We start from the raw sequence: 7,947 nt of genomic DNA on the forward strand, positions 1-7,947 counted from the left end.
TTAGCAATAGTTTGTAAAAAGTTTATAATAAATGTTCTAGTTACGTAGTTACAACTTGTAAGCATAAGAACCTTAAATTTAACAGAAAAATTCAAGAAATTCATCTATTTCCATTTTAAAAGTATGAAATAAACCTTTCTTCTATAGAATTCTTCAAAGTGAATCTAAGATGTGATGATGAGCTAAAGTTCCTCAACTATTTGCTGAAAGAGGAGAGTCTAGATTTAAATAAAAAAGAGTAGTGGATCAAAGAACTAAAATCTCAAATTTAAACTTTACACTGGCACAAAATCTAAATTGGACAGAATAAACTACAACATTTGGAAGATAACAAATACACTTTTTCAATTTATATTTTCCAAAATGAGAAGGAGGGATTGGGGTGTCAAGTGCTATATCTAGAACATGGCTAGTTAGAGGAAATTAAACATTTTGGAAATATTTCATTAAAAAATTATCATTTTAAATGGTACCTTTTTAAGCTTAGAACCTGGTGAAAAACTTAAGATTTAAGATTCAGTAAAAGACTGAAATTGATATTCTTGATAGGTAATTTTAAATATGGGAAAATCATAAATCCCTCTTACTCCTTGACCAATGTGGACTTTTTTTTTTTTGATTAATTAGATCCCTAAACCATTGAACATTTTAACAACTAGGGACTTGAAATTCCAATTGGTCAAAAAGAAGTTTAGAGTGGGGATTTTAAGGAACAATTAAAGTAATCTGTTGGAATGAATATAGCAATTTTAAAATGTATTAAGCGTACCAAAGTTTACATCTTCAAACTGGTTGCTACCTAGGCTAAAATAGATCATAATTTTCTAGTTTACAGGGACTGAACGAAAAATATCAATTTTCAGATAGGGGCGGAAAGACCATGATCTCTCAACCAAGATTGCTCAGACAAAGGTTTAATAACTACCATGTAACTTTTTCTAAATATCGTTGACAGTTCCTTTAACCCTTGGCAATTTGCTAGAAACTCATTTTAAAAGCGGATATTTTAGAGTTATATTTTCACCCAGGAGATGTGTTTACTGCAGCACTGATATGTCCCTTATGGGTCCTTCCAGTGAAATATGATAGATTTAATACATAATCCAGAAGTTTACAATATTACAAATTTCCAAAAACTACTTAAAAAATACACTGAATATTTCTAAACATTTTACTTCTCTGTTAAGGATCAAATAATTAAGGATCAAATAAACGTTATTTTTTCAAGAACCTCATAAGACCAATAAGAGGATTTGTGACACTAAGGTTCAAAATTTTAAAATTTGGTGATGGTGATGGACCAAAAAAAGAAAAAAAATTGATGTTCAATCTAAATTATAATTATGAAATTGTTGTCTCATGTACAGAGTGAACAAAATGGGGAAAAAGACAAAACTATCTTTAAAATTTTCCTTTGTTATTCAGTCCTAATTTATTCCTCCCGTTCTCTGAAATTCAAACTTACCCGGGTCCAATCCATGGTAGAAAACAGTAAACTTTCTCATTCAAACTTTTACATTAAGAAAATGTAAATAAGCCCTGTTAAAACTACAAGTTCTATCAGGGGTGTTTATTTTTGTCATGTTGAAGAAATCACTAACAGTGCACCATCTTTCATATTTGACCTTGAAACAGGTTTGGATTCATGTAGTTTTTGAATGTTGAATTCTTATCAAAAATCTTTAATTTTGATTAAAAACTGTGTATGACATAAAGATATATTAATTTCATATTTGTTAATGAGTCCTCAGATATCAGTGCGAATAGTAAGTAGTTCAACTTAAAACAGGGGTGTATATAATACTAGCTTGGAAACCCAGCATGGCCATGGGTTACTCCTGCTGTTACATGCACTTGGTTTTAATTTGCGAATTTAACTTTTTTCCAATTAAAGTCGACCTGCTCAATTTTGGAGCTCAAAACCAAGCTGAGAACATTTCTCGGGGTTCTCCCAAGTTCCACAAATAAAATTTGAGGCAAATCAGTCCAGGGGAATGAATTAGGATTAGACATACAAACAGAGATTACTACTCATTTATAGAGGAGATTAATAAGCAAGTGTCTAGTATTTAACCTGAATCTGTCCTGTAAAGAATAGATTCATACACTAAATCTGTCCTTAAATAATGGATCCAGATCCTGAATCTGTCCTTTAAAGAATGGATCCAGACCCTAAATCTGTCCTGTAAAGAATTGATCCAGGCCCTGAATCTATCCCATAAAGAATAGTAAAGAATTGATCCATATCCTGAATCTGTCCCGTAAAGAATTGATCCATATCCTGAATCTGTCCCATAAAGAATTGATTCAGATCCTGAATCTGTCCTGTAAAGAATTGATCCAGATCCTGAATCTTTCCTGTAAAGAATTGATCCAGAACCTGAATCTGTCCTGTAAACCAATGGATTCGGTCTCCTAAACTGTCTTGTGAAGAATCTGTCCTATGAAGAATCTGTCCTGTAAATAATGGATTTAGACCCTATTTCTGTCCTGTTAAGAATAAATCCAGATCTTAGATCTGTTCTATGAAGAATCTGTTCTATGAAGAATCTATCCTATGAAGAATCTGTCCTATGAAGAATGGATTTGGAGTAATCCTGAGTCCACTCTGTCAAGAAAAGAATGGTTCTATATCCTGAATCTGTTCAGTAAAGAATGGATCCAGAACCTGAATCCAGTTCCTGATTCAGCTTTAAATATTTTTTCAAGTTTTAGCATTTTTTTTTACTAATTTTCCCCCTTTTTCTAGTTAATTTACCATTAAAGGGACTGTCAATGTAATTTCAAGAAACCCTCAATGCACAAAAGATTTTTCTGTTTGGTATGATTTAGATAATAAATGTTAATAATTATGATTACTTTTAACAGTGGTTTTTCTACAAAAGTGACTTGCGAATTTCTACTGCAAGAAAACATTTAGGAATTATCAGAAATAACCACTTATAAACCTAGAAAAACGACAATACATTTACAGTTCCTATAAGAGGTAAGGAAAATTTCATTAACTCTTATTTGTTGCCACAATTTTTTAGGTGATATTTTTTCGGATGAATCCGGATCCATGGCATTAAAATTTTCGTATCCGGTTCTATGGATCCGAATCCATGGCTCTAAAATTTATCTTTGAAGTTAAGTTAATTTTTTTCGAGCAAAAAATGTCTTTATTTTGAAGAACCATATATGCCTCTGAAATACCGATTTAAAGCTTAATTATGCGTAAGAGAGAAGTTAATTTTCTTCAGTCAAAGAATGTCTTTATTTTGAAGAACCATATACGCCTCTGAAATTCAGAGTAAGAGCTTAATTATGCGTAAGAGAGATATTAATATTCTGTGTGTAAACAAGAAGGAGCAATAAATCCTTAGCTAATTACAATCTAAGCTTTAAATTTTAGAGTGGCGACATTTTAAATTAGTTCCAATTAGTGCAAACTTAGATCAATAACAATACAGATAGAACACTAGATGGCGTCTTATTAAGATTTAGGGGTTTTTCGTTCCCAATAACCCTGAGACAGAGGACAAAAGGATTTACGCGCATTCACACTCTTTCTGGCTTATAATTTAACGCTGCCTTCGAAAATCCATTTGTTAACTAAAGAAGATGATTTTCAAGCTTATGGTAAAACTTTGTGTTTTAAATGGACTTTACGCGTAACTTAAAGTGACTCCCCATGAATAGATAGCAAAGCCCGAGTTACAACGATTTTGATCGGAATATGGTTTCCGATCGTATTTTATTATAAGCAAGGAATGTGCTGTCACTTACTGAGAGAAACCGCAAATGAAAATAAACAGTAACATTGATATCTTATTTAGACGTTGTAAACCTTTGCATGGAGGGTCACTTAACATAACGTTTAGTCCCTTTAACACATTAAAACTCATTCTTACGGATCCCACGGTTTTATACCGAGGCAAGTCAAATAAGTTACATTTATCCTGGAAAAACCATGTTTTTAACTATTCATGTCGATTTTCTGCATATTTTTCTTTTAAAAGGCTATCTTTACTCAACTAATAATATTATAAAACCAAGCTAATATCATTCCCATGATTCTTCCAAGTTCCCCAATCAAAATTTAAGGCAAATCGGCCCAGAGGAGTTCAAGAGCTATGATCGGACAAACTCATCTAACCAACTTGATCAATCGATTTGAGTTGATTTTATTAGGGAAAGAAATTACATATTACAGTAAGTGATTTTTTGCACACACTTGGCTTAATTAAAAAAAACTTAGGATCCCCCTGACTTTTTTTTTAGGATTTTAGGATCCCCTTGACTTTTTTTAGGATTTTAGGATCCCCTTGACTTTTTTTAGGATTTTAGGATCCCCCTGACTTTTTCTTAGGATTTTAGGATCCCCCTGACTTTTTTTAGGATTTTAGGATCCTCCTGACTTTTTCTTAGGATTTTAGGACCCCCCTGACTTTTTAAGGATTTTAGGATCCCCCTGACTTTTTCTTAGGATTTTAGGATACCCTGACTTTTTTTAGGATTTTAGGATCCCCCTGACTTTTTATAGGATTTTAGGATCCCTCTGACTTTTACTTAGGATTTTAGGATCCCCCTGACTTTTTTTAGGATTTTAGGATCCTCCTGACTTTTTCTTAGGATTTTAGGATCCCCCTGACTTTTTAAGGATTTTAGGATCCCCCTGACTTTTTCTTAGGATTTTAGGATACCCTGACTTTTTCTTAGGATTTTAGGATCCCTTGACTTTTTTTTAGGATTTTAGGATCCCCCCGACTTTTTTAAGGATTTTAGGATCCCCCTGACTTTTTTAGGATTTCAGGATCCCCCTGACTTTTTTTTAGGATTTTAGGATCCCCCTGACTTTTTTAGGATTACAAAAATTTGAGTTTAAACTTATAAAAACAAGAATCTATTTTTAAATTTGGTTTGTTTCAATAAAAACTCTTCTTCACTATATGGATAAAAACGACGAGTGACGACCACAGGAAATGGATGAAAAGTTAGAAATTACTATACATAAAGGACGAAACTTGCTTTCCGTACAGGATGAAACTTACTGTACGTACAGGATGAAACTTACTCTGGGTAATGAATGAAACTTACTCTGCTTAAAGGATGAAACTAATTTTGCAAAAAGTATAAAACTTTCTCTGCATAAAGAAAAAAACTTACTCTGCGTCAAGGATGAAACTTACACTGGGTAAAGAATGAAACTTACTCTGCTTAAAGGATGAAACTTACTTTGTGAAAAGTATAAGACTATCTCTGCATAAAGAACGAAACATACTATGCGTAAAGGAAGATATATACTCTGCGTAAAGAATAATACTTTCTCTGCGTAAAGGATGAAACTTCTTCTGCGTAAAGAATGAAACTTTTTTTGTGTACAGAATAAAACTTACTCTGCATAAAAATTGAAACTTACTCTGCGTAAAGAATAAAAATTACTTTGCGTACAGAATGAAACTTACTCTGCATTAAGAATTAAACTTACTCTGCAAAAAGTATAAAACTTTCTCTGCGTAAAGGTTTAAACTTACTCTGCGTAAAGAATAGAACTTACTCTGCCTTAAAGATGACACTTATTCTGCGTAAAGAAGAAAACTTACTCTGTGTAAAGGTTTAAACTTACTCTGCGTAAATAATAAAACTTACTATGCGTAAAGAATAGAACTTACTACTCTGCGTAAGGGATGAAACTTACTCTGCATAAAGAATGAAACTTACTCTACTAAAAGGATGAAACATACTCTGTGTAAAGAATAAAACTTATTCTGCGTAAAGAATAAAACTTACTCTGCGTAAAGAATAAAACTTACTCTGAGCAAAGAATAAAAATTACTCTGCGTAAAGGATGAAACATACTCTGTGTATAGCATAAAACTTACTCTGCGTAAAGAATAAAACTTAATCTGCGTAAAGGCTGAAACTTAATCCGTGTATAGAATAAAACTTACTCTGTGTACAGAATAAAACTTTCTGTGCACAAAGAATGAAACTTACTCTGCGTAAAGGATGAGGGCCCAGGTAAAGAAAGCACACACCATTCCACAAATATCTTTTATACACCAGAACCTTCCCTTCATACACCTTAAAGGGATTCTTATCGTAAATATATACTTAAAGGGACTGTCTACGTAATTTACAACGACCCTCCATTTTTAAATCAAATCAAATCAAGTCAAATATGAGAATTTGCCACCAGCTTCCATTCCAGGTTCCAGAATGGAGTTAACAAAATTGCATAACCCTTTAAATGCCAGATTTACAACAATACCCTTGGAAGCTTTGTCTGATCAAGTATGAATTAGATATCAATGTTTTTGTTTCTTTCAACTGGTTTCATTTGCGGTTCCTTGGCGAAAGTGACTTGCATTTCTTGTTTGTGAGAAGCAATGGAGAAACTCACAAAAATAAACACGTTTCCAGTCAGACAAAACGATTGTATCTATCACATTTTCGATCAGATTAAAGTTTTAAGTGTACCGTTGCAAAAAGGACATTGCCTTCTTGAATTAAGCTTACAGTCCCTTTAATTGAAAAATGGATTAATTAATTGATTGGCAAATTAATTAATTTGTTGATTGGTTGATAAAGAAATTAACCTGTTATGAAGGTCTAGTGTAGTTGAGCCTCCGTCCGATTCCTCACTAAGAAAAAAAAACATGTTTCCCCTTTGCTTAAGATATCAAACAGCAATGCTAACAATCCATTTCATTTTGACGCGGATCCGGATCCTGGATCCACCCTTGAAAAAATGGATCCGGATCCAGGTCCTCAACACTTCTTTAGACTTACTGTTTTTTCGCTCATTCTTTTGCTTAAACTTAGTAAACCATTCAGAGATTTGCTAAACTTTTATTAGTTAAAAATTCAGATTTCAGTTTTTCGAGAAAAAAAGGTTTTTATTACAGCATTTGGTTGATGTTTTGCCTCGTGGATCCGGATCCGAGGATCCGCATATTTTTGCGGATCCGAGTCCAGGAAACCAAAATGTTGCGAATCCAATTCGTAAATCATTTCTGAAGCTATTGACTGTTTAAAACAATTTGCTCAGGTAAGGGTGCTTTAATATCGTCTTCCATTTCCAAAGTTTTAGAGGTTCCACTGTAGTATAAGAGTAGGGTATCGTCCAAAAATTAAAAAGTTTTTTTTTACTTTTTAAAATTTCCAGAAGCGTCCGAGATGTTAATAATATTTTTCAAGTTAGCATTTTCTATAAAATTGCATTTTTTACGTTGTATAAAATTTTTATTTTGACAAAAATATGTTTTTTTCTCGCTAAGTCTATTTGTCAAAAATCATCTGGAAAAATACGGGAAATTTTAATGTCGAGCTGTTCTTGTTTTAATGTTTGCATGCAGTTAGGAAAAAGAAAAATTTCCAAAATTCATTTTATTCAATATTTTTTCCCAAAAAACCCAAAACAGAAAAACGCAACAGAACTGAAAAATCCCACAATTACAAAATTACAAAATTACAAATTTTCGAAATTGCAAAATTGCAAAATTGCAAATTAGCAAAATAGCAAAATTGCAAAAGTACAAAATTATAAAATTTCCCCCCCTCGACCTTCCTTAAACCTTGTTTCTTCAAAACATAGATAACATTTCTTAAATTCCATTATTTAACGAAAAAGGAAAGGACTAATTGTCTGATGAAAAACTAAACTATTCTTTTGATGTTTTTTCTTTAAAAAGTTGTTTATTTTCGTTGGGAAAACACTAAAAATACTTACAAAACATGAACAAGATCTACCAAAAAAAATCAAGTTTTAAAACTATTATAAATTATCAATTTACAGTTAGAAACAAAGGTCTAAAGGTACTTTTTTAAATGGAGGGTCACATCAAATTATGTCGAAAGTCCCCCCAACCAGAATGTGTAACCTTGTTTACATATTTGGAACTAAAGAAAAAACATGATGATGAATGATGGAACTCTGAGGTAAATGTTTACTTTACCCCCCCC

General features: G+C 32.4%; 1 long non-coding RNA gene across 1 annotated transcript; it reads right to left on the minus strand.

Moving 5' to 3' along the window:
• Positions 1–5,979: 5,979 nt before the first annotated feature.
• On the minus strand, positions 5,980–6,645 carry LOC111717541 (uncharacterized). Its single transcript, XR_002768808.1, has 2 exons — positions 6,582–6,645; positions 5,980–6,066 (listed from the first exon to the last, which is right to left on the minus strand). It is a non-coding gene; the product is annotated as an uncharacterized LOC111717541 (long non-coding RNA).
• Positions 6,646–7,947: the final 1,302 nt, after the last annotated feature.

This window comes from Eurytemora carolleeae, unplaced genomic scaffold (assembly GCF_000591075.1).
Source record: "Eurytemora carolleeae unplaced genomic scaffold, Eaff_2.0 scaffold2319, whole genome shotgun sequence".
NCBI classification, from domain to species: Eukaryota; Metazoa; Arthropoda; class Copepoda; order Calanoida; family Temoridae; genus Eurytemora; species Eurytemora carolleeae.